The sequence below is a fragment of the Capsicum annuum genome, chromosome 11, assembly GCF_002878395.1.
Source record: "Capsicum annuum cultivar UCD-10X-F1 chromosome 11, UCD10Xv1.1, whole genome shotgun sequence".
Classification (NCBI taxonomy): Eukaryota; Viridiplantae; Streptophyta; class Magnoliopsida; order Solanales; family Solanaceae; genus Capsicum; species Capsicum annuum.
Window position 1 is genome coordinate 223,235,100 of NC_061121.1, and position 13,857 is coordinate 223,248,956.

The window sequence follows — 13,857 nt, forward strand, 5'->3', positions numbered from 1 at the left end:
TGTTGTATCCATATACTATGGTCATATCAAATTAAATAGGCGGAAAGCTTTTAGAGACTATAATGTAGATCAGCTGCTCTTCCTTATAATAGACGGTAACATTGCATACATTAGGATCCTAAAGTATCCCAATCCTCCAGTTTCTAGCAATACCATAGTTGTATTCAACTTTCCATTTCGGTTCCAGTTTTTTTGCATATAGACGTAGCCTCATTCTTCTTAACTATAGTTTCTAATAATCCAGCTAAATGGATATTATTTTCTCTCAAATAAAGAGACAATTCTCTCTACTTATGTCTCTTTTATATTCCCCTACATTCCATACTAAGCAATGCATTAAACAATTGAGGTTCCCCCACCTTTATCCGAGGAATGTAAGGCAGTAATCTCAAGAGCCCCGATAAGGAAAGCTTTAAAGCCATTCTTAGTAATCACAGGTCCACTGATTCCTGATTTTACACATGTACCTCCAGCATACATGCTCTTACTCGTGGTGTTACATTATGTAACTTGGGTGGCTGGGCTCGATGCTGCTACAATAATTTACTGAATTTTTAGGTTTGATGATGAAGGATTTGGAGCTGCGGAAGATATATTCTTGTCTATTTCTGGTTGATTGGGTTGACCATCCTTTGTGGGTATAACAGAAGGTTCTCCCAGCTTATAGCTCGCAGGTTGAACTGGTCCTTTGTAATGCCATTGACGGACAGTCTGCTGCATTTTCCTTTTCCTCTTAGGAGGTATCACTTGAAAATCTTTCTCTTTGTTATATAAATGGCCAATCTTAAGGCACTTGGTATAGTATTGTGGCGCCCAATCGTATTCCAAATTTTGTGCAAAAGTTTTCACATATGGGTCTATGACTATCATCTCGGTTACTAATCGTTTTGTAATATTGACTTCAATTAACATCCTTACGTAGGAAATTCTGGATTGTTTTGTAGTGCACTCATCGGAGACAATCTAATTCCTATTACACTTTCTATTCTGCTAAGGGAATCACAGCTCCAACATATCATAGAAATGAGGGGAAACTTGATCCATAATGGAATGTCTGTAAAGGATTCCTCCGTGAATTTGAAATCTGGGTGTCCATTGTTTTAGAATCATGGGCCTATTGTTAAAGCTATAAGGTCCAGTAGTTAATATTTCATTCATATCTTCTGTGGAATTAAATTTAACCATATAATACCCATTTTCATACAGGTACACATCTTTAGCAATGCCTTTCTTCCAGTTTAGGTTCACAAAATGCAACATAACACTATACCCTGGTAAATCTCCAATCACATAAGCAAATAACGCAACACCATTTAGCTATTTCTTGATTAACCTCAGATTTTTCTAGTTGAACCATAGTATAACCATCTTCAAATGTAGGAGTAATATAGGTGAGGGGCATACCATTGTTAACAGCCCAGTTACCAAAAAATTGCCCAGTCCTTATTGTATCTTGGTCGTTTGATTGTTTAATCTCATTATAAGTTTCCTTATATTATTTCTGTATTTTACTGACTGCGAGTAGGTTTTGCACAAGTAAGGGCTTTGATAGCATTACCAAAGAGAGTAGACTCAATTTCAGTCGCTTCATCATTCCAGAGGGTGAAACCCCCATTGTACGCATCGAGCTTATCACTGGAGTGATAGACGGTGCTTTGTCGCTATTCATAGAACTTTCTCCCTTTACTCTCGTGCTGACTGAGCTACCAAGCATCAGTAAAGGAATCTTCCTCGTCCGCGACCCCTTTCCCCGAGCACGTTACAGTTAACCTATGCCAGGAGCATCACCAGAGAGATTTTGTCTAAATCATATTAATTGCATGTCCAATTGTTTTTTTCTAGGAAGAAGTGGCATCTGTTCATTGTTGATCCTTTTATTTATTTATTTTAAAACAAATTGGCCTTCTCTAATTTCTAGGATATCATGTGGTTAAACTCAATCATAACTATGTCATTTTTGTATTTGTAGGCATCACTTCTTTCACTTGATCAGCAAAGTCTTTCAAAGTAAGTTTACAAGAGAGACTTTTCATTGAACCAAATTAAATATTCTTTTTAAGGGTATGTAATACTATCTAAGGTGTTCTCTCTCTCTTTCTCTCTCTCTCTCTCTCTCTCTCTATATATATATATATATCCTAAAATTTAATGTTGTTCAGCGGCTATATGGTGGAAACCATGTGGCCTTTCATTTAATTAAAGTGAGGCAATTTGTGTGTAACAAAAAGGTCTGCAAAATAAGCTTTGAGCTCAAAATAATATTTGGACCTTCTATCCATGGTTAAATTTTCAAGATTCAAGCCAATAATAAATAATTATAATACAAAGACTAATGTGTGCATAGCTCTCAACAAGGCTTTCTCGGGCTCTTTTTCATCTATTCTTCTTCTTCTAAAATTAGATTTTTTTTGTTGTTTGTAATGTTATTAGTCATAATGGATATATCTTGAATGGTTCTCAATTTTGAACAATGACATCTGAGCTAGGTTTTTGTTGTTTGTAATGTTATTAGTCATAATGGATATATCTTGAATGGTTCTCAATTTCGAACAGTGACATCTGAGCTAGGTTTGAAAACTCAAAATAGTGGTGTGATGGTGAGGAGTGATGAATATACAGAAAATGTTGATTATTTTGGAAAGATAAAAAGAATTTTAGAGATTCAATATATGAATAATAAATCAGTTATATTATTTCAATGTGATTAGTTTAAAGCTCCTCCTCAAGGTCATAGTCAAAGTAGAGGTTACAAACAAGATAAATATGAATTCGTATCTGTAGATATAATGCGAATCCATTACACAAGTAATCCATTTATTCTAGGCTCGCAGGCTCAGTCAGTGTACTATGTTAAATATGGCCAAAGTGAGAAATAGCATGCAATGATAAGAGTAAGACCATGAAATTTGTATGATGTTCCCAAACAATAAGATGAAATGGAACCGTTTCAACTGATTGACTTAGTTGAAAGAGGAGAAGCAAATCCACAAGTGGAGTTGGACAATTATAACATTAGAATACAAAGAGAAGATATTAATGGAGTGAGTGTTGAAGCACCTTCTCTCAATAGCGAGGAAAAAGTAGACTTAGTAGGGGTAGATGAGTCTGATCACGAAGACCTAGATGACTTCAGTGACTCTGCTGCAGATGAAGAAACTACTGAACATGATGAAGTTGAGGATGATAATTGGATGTGATTTTCAAGTCATCATCGAGATAACTTTTTCTTTATTGAATTTTTATTTAATTTGAGAACTTGATATTATATAATATATAATATACAGCCCTTGGTTTTGCTTTGTCTTTTTGAAAATAAGTGTCCAAGTACTAGGTATCCTACACAATTAAAATAAGGTTTTGCAAAATAAAAGCCTTTTTGAGTTCTTTCTTCTTTCTAGGTTCCATGTTCCCTATTGAAATATGCTAAGTCAATATTAATGGCACATCATCTATTAGATGGCCTTTACTACTTCTTTCCATTTTTCTTTGAGCAAGAGAAACTTGCTTCCCAACGGCAAATATGAATGCCTTTCCTTTTCCTCCAGCTCCCCTGGCAGTTCTGCCAACACGACGTACATATTTACTAGGGTCTCGAGGATAATCAAAGAGGACTATGTGGTCTACAAATTCAAGGTCAATACCTCAGGATTCTCTATCAGTGCACACCAAGAACAAAGAAATGTTCTCTATATTCGAGCTACGAAACTCTCTTGTGTTTGCAAGTCTTCTTTCTTGGTCCAGTGCAACATGGAATGGTAAAATTTTTATGGATAACCCCTTCCTATTAAAGCGCTTTAATGCATTCTCAACTTTTCTACAGCTATCAATCTTGTTACAGAAGATAATTATTTTTGGAACTGGATTATCCTCCACCAACTGAAGTAGGGCATTCTTTTTGTTGAGAAAAGCTGTGTCTGGACTTTTTTTAGTTGTTTCATCTCCACTGTAATCTACAAGGACCTCTTCCAAGCCAGGGCTTGTGCGATGCATACCAGGCCTAGTCACTAGTTCGCAATCGGGAAAATTTTATACCAACTTGTTGTATATTTCCATGGGTAAAGGGCCAATCACAAATATATATTGTATGGTGATAGGTGATGAGTTAATCAAACATTAAAATGCAGCTTCATTAGTATTATCCTTGAGAGTGTTCGAGAGAGGTTTCCAAGAGAGAACTTACTTGGAAGGGGTAGGAGAGTCATCTTCAGAACCTCCCCAAACAATAACTTTCTCTCCAGTATCTTCATCTATGAGCTAATAAGCCTCATGATCATGATCATAGGGATGAATTTAAGTAGCTTTGGTTATCACCATCACTCTTTTCCAATGCACAACAACATTATTATTATTAACATTCTCAAATGATCTTTCCAATTTGAAATGCGACAAAGCCACAACTAGTGGTCTAGGTGCAGCAAGAATTGTGCTTTATCTCAACTTGGGGAATGCCCCTACTACTACTTCCTACAAAAATGTATAGAAACAATACGCTGATGTCCACCACGGTTGTCATAGGAATGAATATTTTTTCTCTGGATAATTGCAACTTGATAATTTTATTGAATCTCTTTGTCCATAGAAGTTTTATTTTCCATCACCTTCTTGATTTCTACTTTTGATTCGTCTTTATTTGTTAAAATTTTTAATATATTGCAATCAATCATGATGAGAAATGTGGATATTTCTAATAATGGTGACTACCGATGTATCTGCAATCACGCCTCTAGGTAAATTAATTTATTTATTAAATTGTGTCTCTCCAAATCTATAGTTGTGTTTTATTTATTTATATCTAAATAATTTTATGTACTATTACAGAAAAAAAAGGAAGAAAAAAGACAACAAGGCTTTCAACCCAAAAGAAACGCAAGGAAAATGACAATGAAAAGTTGAAGGTGATTATCCCACTAGATTGAACAGTAGCAGTAGGTGCAGGAGCTAAAGATTTTATTACCGCGATCTTAGTGAAATTTTATCATAATGCTAGACATGACATCAAGAATTGGAAGGGAGTTCCTGATTTGGCGAAAGACAGGATTGTTACTTATATGCTGGTAATTTACTACTCCCATTTGTCTAATTAACTAAGACTAGATTTCGACATGTGTTGCATATCTAAGATGAAGGTTCAAGAAATCCATGATGCAAAGACTTTCACCAATTGAAAAATCTCCAAAATCATGAGAAAATTGGTAATATGAATTTGTTTTTATTGGTTTTGTTAATTAGTTTAAAAGCCTGGAACTTGATACTTCTAAACTAGATTAAGGGTTTATTCCTTATGTCGGATATTAACTAAACATATATTTCACATAAATAATAGTGTGCTTGTGAAGGTAGGGGTGGGGGCGGGATGGAGGGTTGGTTTTCTGTTTAGACAAAGCAACATTACAAAAGGTGTGGTTCAGGAAATGCATTTAAGGTTTCAAAATTCTCCATAGTTGTTGAGTGTATTTGCAATGTAGAAACTGATGGTTACATGTCTCTGATGATTCCCCACATAAAAATCACCTAGATCATAAGATCATCCCTCTTTTCATCAGATTGTCCTGGGTTTGTAGTCTTAATGTTTGATTCAATTTTAAGTGCAGGACACTTTTCAGCTTTCGAATACAGAACACAATCGAGATACTATTCTTAAGACAACTAAAAATTTATGTCGATATCACCGTAGCAAACTTTAAGATCATTTCAAAAAAATTTCTACAAAAGAAGAAAGTCTGCAAAATATACCTTCAGATGTTAATGAGGTTGAATGGAAATTCTTGGTAGATTATTTCAGCTCTGACGATTTTAAGGTAGTTAAAAGTATAAATGATTTAACTTTTTATTTGATTTATTATACTTAGATGAAAATAAATATTTTTATACAAAAACAATACAGAGAATGAGTGAAAGAAATAAAAGTAACAAGGCAAAACAAGAAGTGAATCATATTTATGGCACAAAATCCTTTCAAGTAGTGTCTTATGAAGCGGTGAGATCTTTATTTCTTTTTATCGATTATGATTACATTTTCTTCAATAATATAATTATATTATTTTTATAGAGGGACACAAACACTGGAAAAGAGCCAAACTATCAAAACTTTGAAAAATGACTCATATGAAGTCAAATGGACAGTGGGTTACTAATGCTTCTGTTGACGTGAATGTACACAAACCCTTCTTATTGGTATTTATAGAACTAATTTTTTAATAAATATTAAAATTCAAAGTTGATATAACTTTTTTTGTAGGATAAAGTGAAAGATGCTATTGCTGAAAAAGTTCAAGAAATCGAAGATGACACGGATATGGATCCTATTATCAATGTTGCATTTGTGCAAGTTGTAGGTGAAAAATTAAAGTACATTCTTGATCAAGGATCCAGAATTAAGTCATCAATTAGGATATCAAGAAATGAAATTCAAGAGCAACTGAAAGCACACCAAAAGGAACCAGAAGATGAACGTCGTAAACGAGAGAATGTAGAAAGCAAGCTAATGGAAGTTAAAAATCAGCTTGAAGGGGAATGAAGAAATCAAGAAGTAATGAAAGTTCGTTTAGTGCATGACCAAAAATTGTTAAAAGAGAGCGTAATGGCACTAGTTTCTCATATGCAAAGTTCTAAGGTATTTGTTTAGTATACGATGCTAAACTAGTAAATGTTGCATTATTATTTTTATTTTTTCCACACTTACTGCATCTCTGCCTCTTTTTCCTTCTGTTCTTCTATTGTACAACAGACTAAATTAATTATATGTACTATATTTAACAGAATAGACTTTCGCTTTAGGCTTCAATTTTCAATATGATTACAAATTCAACTACTTTAAATGAGACAAGTCCAGCAAGTCTTATGGATGACAACCAGGTAAGTAAACTTCATAGATCCTCAAGTTATATTGAATTATAGTATGTGGGTATTTTTTTAACAGTGCAATGTGGTTGAAATGCTACTGGAGTTTCTTTGTTTCTCTGTACTTGTGCTTCTAGTGAAAAGTTTGTGTCATTATGGTGGTCAAGGCTGAAGATGATTTATTTTGTGCTAAGTATGGTGTTTTCGTGAAGTATAGCATGTGGGTATTTTGTTAACTGTGCAGTGTGATTGAAATGCTATTAAGGATTTGGTTTTACCCTCTCTTTTTTGTTCTTATGATGGAAAGTTTTGGGCTTTGTGGTAGTGAAGGTTGTTTAACTTATCATGTTTCTTTGACACCAGTAAGCTGAAGAAGACTTATTTTGTGCTAATTTTAGTGTTATCTTGAAGTATATATCATGTGGGTGTTTTTTTATCAAAGCAGATCTTTGAATGTGGTTGAAATGCTATCTGGGATTTGTGTCTTTTCTTTCCGCACTTCTTTCTTCGTGAAAATTTTGGGCGTTCTATCTTTCTCTATTTGGCAAGTTGAACGTCATCAAAATTCACATGTTCTTCCCAGTTATGTCATGTTGCATTGTATGTTGGTATAAATCCTTTGGCAAGTTGGCTCTCCATTTTCAGAGTCATCAGTAATTTTTACCGTTGGTACCTATTCCTCTTTATAGCTAATAGTGACGAGTGGAAGAAACTTTCTTGGAAGGGTGAGAATTCCTTTGTCATGTTGGCTCTATATAAATATTTTTAGAAAATTACTGTCAGCGTGCTTGGGTTTGCCACGACAATTTGGGTGCTTTTTGAGTTGCTTTAGTACCACTTGTTTACGCTTGTATGCCATATACTGATCCTTGCCTTGGAAGTCATTTTCCTTTGGTCCAATGCATCCACCTTCATCAACATCCCTATTATTATGCTAATAGGACCAACTTAAGTATGACTTTGAACATATAACCCTACTCTTTTTTCACTTTCCTCTTTCTATTTTTTTTTATAATGGTGTGGTCTGAATCTGCTTGCATATATATATTTTTTTAGTATTTGCTGCCTATTAGTAGAGGAGAATTCAAAATTTGAATTTTGTGGGCTCGAGATACCATTGAAATCAGTGACCAATTTGAGTTATTAAATTTGAAATATTTAGTAGATTTCTTAATAAATATACAATTAGTCAAAACTATTTGGTTCTGCTGAACTCATAGCTAATATTATAGATACCCTTGGAGGCAAATAAGAAGAATTCATCTAGCACTTCTTGTTAAAATCTTTCACGATTTTCACCAACTTCATTATCACATCTTTGGTTATAGGCCTACTTAGTCCAAAAGATAAAAAGACTTTCCACCTTCAACCATTATTTCCTCCTCAACTTCAGGCACTTTTCAAGCTCATTTTCCTTCATACTGTTGGAAAGTAAAGAAAACCAAATAGTTACCTAAATTCAATGAAACCCAAGAATGGATCACAATGCCCAAGTAGATCAAATTTTATGCAGAACATGTATATACTTCTGTTGTTCCTCCTCTTGAAACTTTTTTTTCTTGTTCAATGTTCTCATAATAATAGCCTTACAAAGTCATTAGAAGTTATTCTTCATGAACACATTTTCAAGAGTTTGGTTCATCAACATACTGCATCTTTATACAATGCTAGTGTTCCTTCAAGTCTAGCAGGAATGAAACTCTCATTAGTGAGGTTAAAAAGCAGGACATTGTGGGAAAAAGGTGCAAACTTTAGTGGATTTTCAATTCCTCCAAGAACTATTCCAGTGCCTTATGTTAAAAGAATCAAGATTTTGTACAATGATTTGGGAAACTTGTCTTCTCATTACTTCAACATATCAGGTTACAATCTCTTAACTTCTGTTATTGATTTCATAGTTTATGATGCACCATCACATATTAGCACCATCACCTTAGAAATCTTGATCTTAGACCAACTGGACAATCTATATCGATTGACTTCAAGAATTTAACAGAGATGATCAAGGAAAGAACAACGAGGTGTGCCATGTTTGATGAAAATGAAAAAGTTTCACTTAGTGAAATGAAGTTTCCTAAATTATGTTACATAAGAAATCGTGGTCATTTCACTATAGTGTTACCTTCAGAGACAAAGAAGAAAAGGAGAATATGGGATTTTTTTGGTTATCGATTTTATTATCGGGCTATTTGGTGTCACATTGGTGATCATTGTAGGAAGAATGGTGTTGGGAATGTTTAAATCCAAGAAAACATATGAAATGGAAAGAGAAATGGAAGATGGTCAGTTTTTGGAAAGGGTTTCTACGGTAACAAGAACTCATCCAGTACTTGAAGGACTGTGTTTTCCTTAATTTGAATCATTTTGTTGAGATTAGCTAGGTTGTTTTGTATTGATTTAAAGAGGCACCGACTCGTAGTTGTAAAAGTATGATTAGTACTGAAGGCTAACAGAAATGGACAGGTGGACGTAAAATTACATTAAGGAAGTTATCTCAAAAGACCAACAAATCTTTTGTACAAATATAGATTTAGCTGAAGTAACGGCACAATGAAAGAAAAGATATGGTGAAATCTATTATTCGAGGAAAGATTTTAGCTTTTTTCACTTTTATTTTATTTATAATGATGATATCATGGAATGAACTTATATGAAAACATGAGCATTCATAAGCGATCCCAACTTGTTTGTGACAGGAGGTGTAATTGTTGTTGCTGTATGAAATTTAAAGAAAAAATAGCTACTTGTATAGTTGAATTTCCAGAGTGTTAGTGCAGAATATTCATGACCAGTTTGAGTAACTTTTTTTTTTCTTTCATCAATTATTGTAATACTAGTAATCTTTGATCAAATATTTGCCTCTAGGAAGGACTTGAAGAGACTCCTTGCTGTTATTTCTAGCTTGTGGTTTCTTTCGATATTGGGGAACTGTTGGAACTTCCTTACCTTGTTTTACATTTGCTTTGTATTGCTCCATACTGTCCCTGTACTTTATGAGAAGTATGAGGACCAGGTTGATGCATTTGCTGAGAAGGCTGAGGCAGAGATCAAAAAGCAGTATGTTGTTTTTAACGTTAAGGTTCTAAGTAAAATTCCAAAAAGTTCACTGAAATAAAAAAAGTTCTTATAGACATGAATCAGTGGAACCCTTTAGGTTCACAGAGGCGTTCCTCCGGTTGTTGTGATTATGTTATTTTAGAAGACCCCTTTGTTTACTTGTTTTGATTTATCATTACTAAATAGGCTTGGAGTGAGTGTCCTTGGAGGTCTAATTGGTGTTGGTTTAACCAAGGTATTTGGTGTCACCAAGGACAAGTTTGACAACTTGGCTTTTCTGATAGTTCTCTGCAATCTTCGCTCTCTATTGTCGTTGCCCTTACTTGGTCTTCTTCCTGGAAATGAACCAAATACAAAAGAGAGTACTGATAGTGAGATTAAGTCTAATTAAATTCTTGCCTTCTGTGCCTAGAGTATTTTTAACATCTTTGTTGTAATAAGGATTTGATTACTTGTTATGAACCTGCTGACCTTATGTTTGTTTTTCCTTATTATTCTCAGTAATACCCTGCATCTTATCTTTATTAAGCACAATGAAATATATTTTTGGTATGTATTTACTTATGACTTATGGTCTATGTATTGATGAGCACTTGATGGAAGATTTACAAGAAAAGCAAAAACAAAAATCAGAGATGCAAAAAAAACTGGATCGCTTAAAAGACAACTTGACTTTTGAGAAGCAAAATTTAAAAGTGGCTAATTATGATTGTGATAAATTCAGATCTTTATGCAATGAAAAAGATGCAGAGCTTCAAGTGTTTGTTAAATGTTATTAAATTTTATTTATTAAGGCGAAAATCATCTCATTTTATTACTTCATTCTTGACAGGCTGCTTTAACAGAGAAACAAAACTTAGAATTGTGATTTTCAAAGTTGATGGGTCCTCTAGGTTTGAAAAAGAAAAATCCAAAAGAGTTGGTTGAAGCAAATAATCAGGTAGAGATATGAATTTGACCTTTGTCCAAATTTGTTTGTAATCCGCAAAATACAAACTCATGCATCTTTCACTAGCAGGTCTTAGAAATGTTTCAAGAAGAGTTGAAAGCTCGTTCTATGTTGCGTACTGCAGAAGAGACAAACCAGAGACTTTTGAGTGAAAAAACATCGCTTGAGGAAAAAATTAAATGGCTAGAGAAGAAGATGAAGATTTAAATCAAGTAACAACACAAGTGCTATCGGAGAGATTCTTTTTTTTTTTTAATTACTTAGTATAGGATCATAATGATCAGTTTATATTTTTTTTACAAGTTAAGACATGTAGAAGTACTTAATTTTTTGTAAGTAGAAAATATCTAGTTCATCAATCTTATACATTTATTGGCCTTTGCAAATTTATATAATTTTTAATTTTTAGTATTTTTATAAAATTATATTTAAAATGTATTTTGTGTATGTAGCAACTACTCACAAATTGTTGCTAAAAGTGTATAGAAAATATTTAATTTATTGCAATAAAAATTATTGTTGCTAAAAAGCTTTCTAACCACCTACTAACTAATTTTTTGTCAAGTTTTTGCAACAACTAATACTGTTGGTAAAAAAATTAATTTATAGCAACATTAAACTTTGTTGCGAAATTTTTTATAAGCCACAACTATACGAATGTAAGACAACAACTTTTTTGGTTGCGTTAAGTTATTTTTGGCAATAATATATTTTGTTGTTGCAAAAACTTTTCCCATCGACGTTTATTGCAACGACATACAATAACTTTTTTATTGTTGCCAAAAATGCTTTTGGCAACAAACATACAATATATGGCAAACAAAAAATTGTTGGGAAATGTCTTCTTTCTGGTCACTAGCTTATGCCGCACCTTTCTTTGGACGGGAGGGCACGAGAAGTCTAACAAAGCACCAGTAGCCTGGGATACACTATGCATGCCAAAATCTGGAGGTTTAAATCTCATTGAGTTCCATTTGTGGAATGGAGCTGCAATTTGCAAACTCCTGTGGGCTATTAGTACTAAACAAGATACTCTTTGGTTAAATGGATACATGCCTTCTACATCAAAAATAGAGACTTGTACGCAATTAACACTCCAAAGCAATCATGTTGGATCATAAGGAAGATTATAGATTCTCGTAAATGGTTTCCAAATCAGGATATCCCTACAACACTTCAAAACTTTTGTAGAAAGGGAAAATATAACATTAACAAGGCCTACCAATCCTTCTAGGGAGTATTATAACATTTCTGTTTGCAGCAACCGTCTATCATGTCTGGGCAGAAAGGAACACAAGAAGATTTCAAGCCATTAGAATGGACTCTGTCCACATAATCAAGCAAATTGTACTCCAACTTCATATACGAGGAATTATGCAGCACACGTGGACCAACATTCTAGATAGTTTAAACAGCTTTCCCATCTAGATTATGTACTCATACGGTGTAATGGTTAGAGTTTGAGATCTAGTTCTAGAGTCCAAATAGAACTAGTGCTTTGTAAATATTACACTTGGTTGATATAAAAATTTTCCCTTTCGACCCCAAAAAAAAAGTAATTAACAATAATTAGGCATTAAATACTATTAAAGTCAAGTAAGTAAATCTTATATGAAAGATATTCGAGTCCTAAATACTCACTTATTTAACAATTGACACTTTATAAAAGATCCAAGTTTGTAGGGGGTGCGCGGATTTAATAGGTATAATAGATTTAGTAGGTTTCTAGTGAATCTATTTTTATTAGTGCGTGGATTTTTTGTTTTAATATCTTTTAATAATTTATTTTTTTCGTAAGATATATTCATTAATTATTTTATCCTGTAGTAATTGCAGAGTTACAAATTCTTGTATAATAATTTATCCTATCTGTGCTATAATGTATATCTAATTCTAGGTTTTCAATGTTATTTATTATCTTGTGTTGTTCTTCTCGTAGTGAGTTTTTTAAATTATGTAAACTATCACATGTACTTTTATCTAAATTTTCTAACGTTTTTTCTATCCATATTAATTTTTCTTTTAGGTCTTCCATTATTTTCTTAATTCGGTTTCTATAATTAATTTCATTATTTAGGTTTTCTTGATTTTCTCTTGTTTTTCTAATATATTCTAACATTTTTTAATCTGAATAATATCCTTCTGGGTAAATTTCTTCGTATAACTGTTCTAGATAATTTATAGTTTCAATTTCATAGTTTATTACTTTTGCTAATATTATCTTCTTGATATCTATGATTTCTATGTTTTTAAGTATATATAATATTAAAACTTTAAGATAATCTAAATGATCTATTTTTAAAATTATAATATTTTGTAGTTGTTTGTTTTAGCCTTAGTAGTTTTTGCATATTTTTATTAAGAAATTTTATATCTTTATTTTCCATGTATTTATCTATATTTATTTCTATCTAGTAACTGCATTTTTTTTTTATCTTTTTCTAAAATTTTTATGTAACTTATCATCGTAAATACTTATAAGAGTAGTTAGGTAGTTGTAGTATATAATTTATTCTAGTCATGTAATATTTACCAAAAGCTTTTCCTAATATTATTTTTCTTATATCTGCTACTTTTATATTTCTAAGTGCATACAAAATAAGTATCTTGAATTTATCTACCATCACATCAGATATATTATCATTCATTTTCATAAAATTGCTTTTTTCAAATATTCCCTTCAACCATGTACATAAAATATAGTCATCTTAGCTTACTATATACTAGATTATTCTTAAATAATATGTTCTTCTGTCACTATTCACATGGTAATCCGGATACTTTTTCCCTTAAACAGCGCCTCTACTCTGGTTACTCCCCGCCACGGCTTCTTGCCTCATTGGTTTCACCTTTAGGATGGCATAGTCCTTAGGGATATTTCTCCGTTTCCTCTTTGTTAATAAACTTCTTAACATATTATTCTTCGAATAATTCTACTATAAAGTAACTAATATGAATTTATTTTATCATATCATGATTGTTGGGAATTATGAAATTAGCTATTCATAATC

General features: G+C 32.7%; 1 long non-coding RNA gene across 1 annotated transcript; it reads left to right on the plus strand.

The window, feature by feature from the left end:
- The first annotated feature begins 516 nt into the window (after nt 1-516).
- LOC124888716 lies at nt 517-2,007 on the plus strand. The gene is made up of 2 exons (XR_007047480.1): nt 517-740; nt 1,970-2,007. It is a non-coding gene; the product is annotated as an uncharacterized LOC124888716 (long non-coding RNA).
- Nucleotides 2,008-13,857: the final 11,850 nt, after the last annotated feature.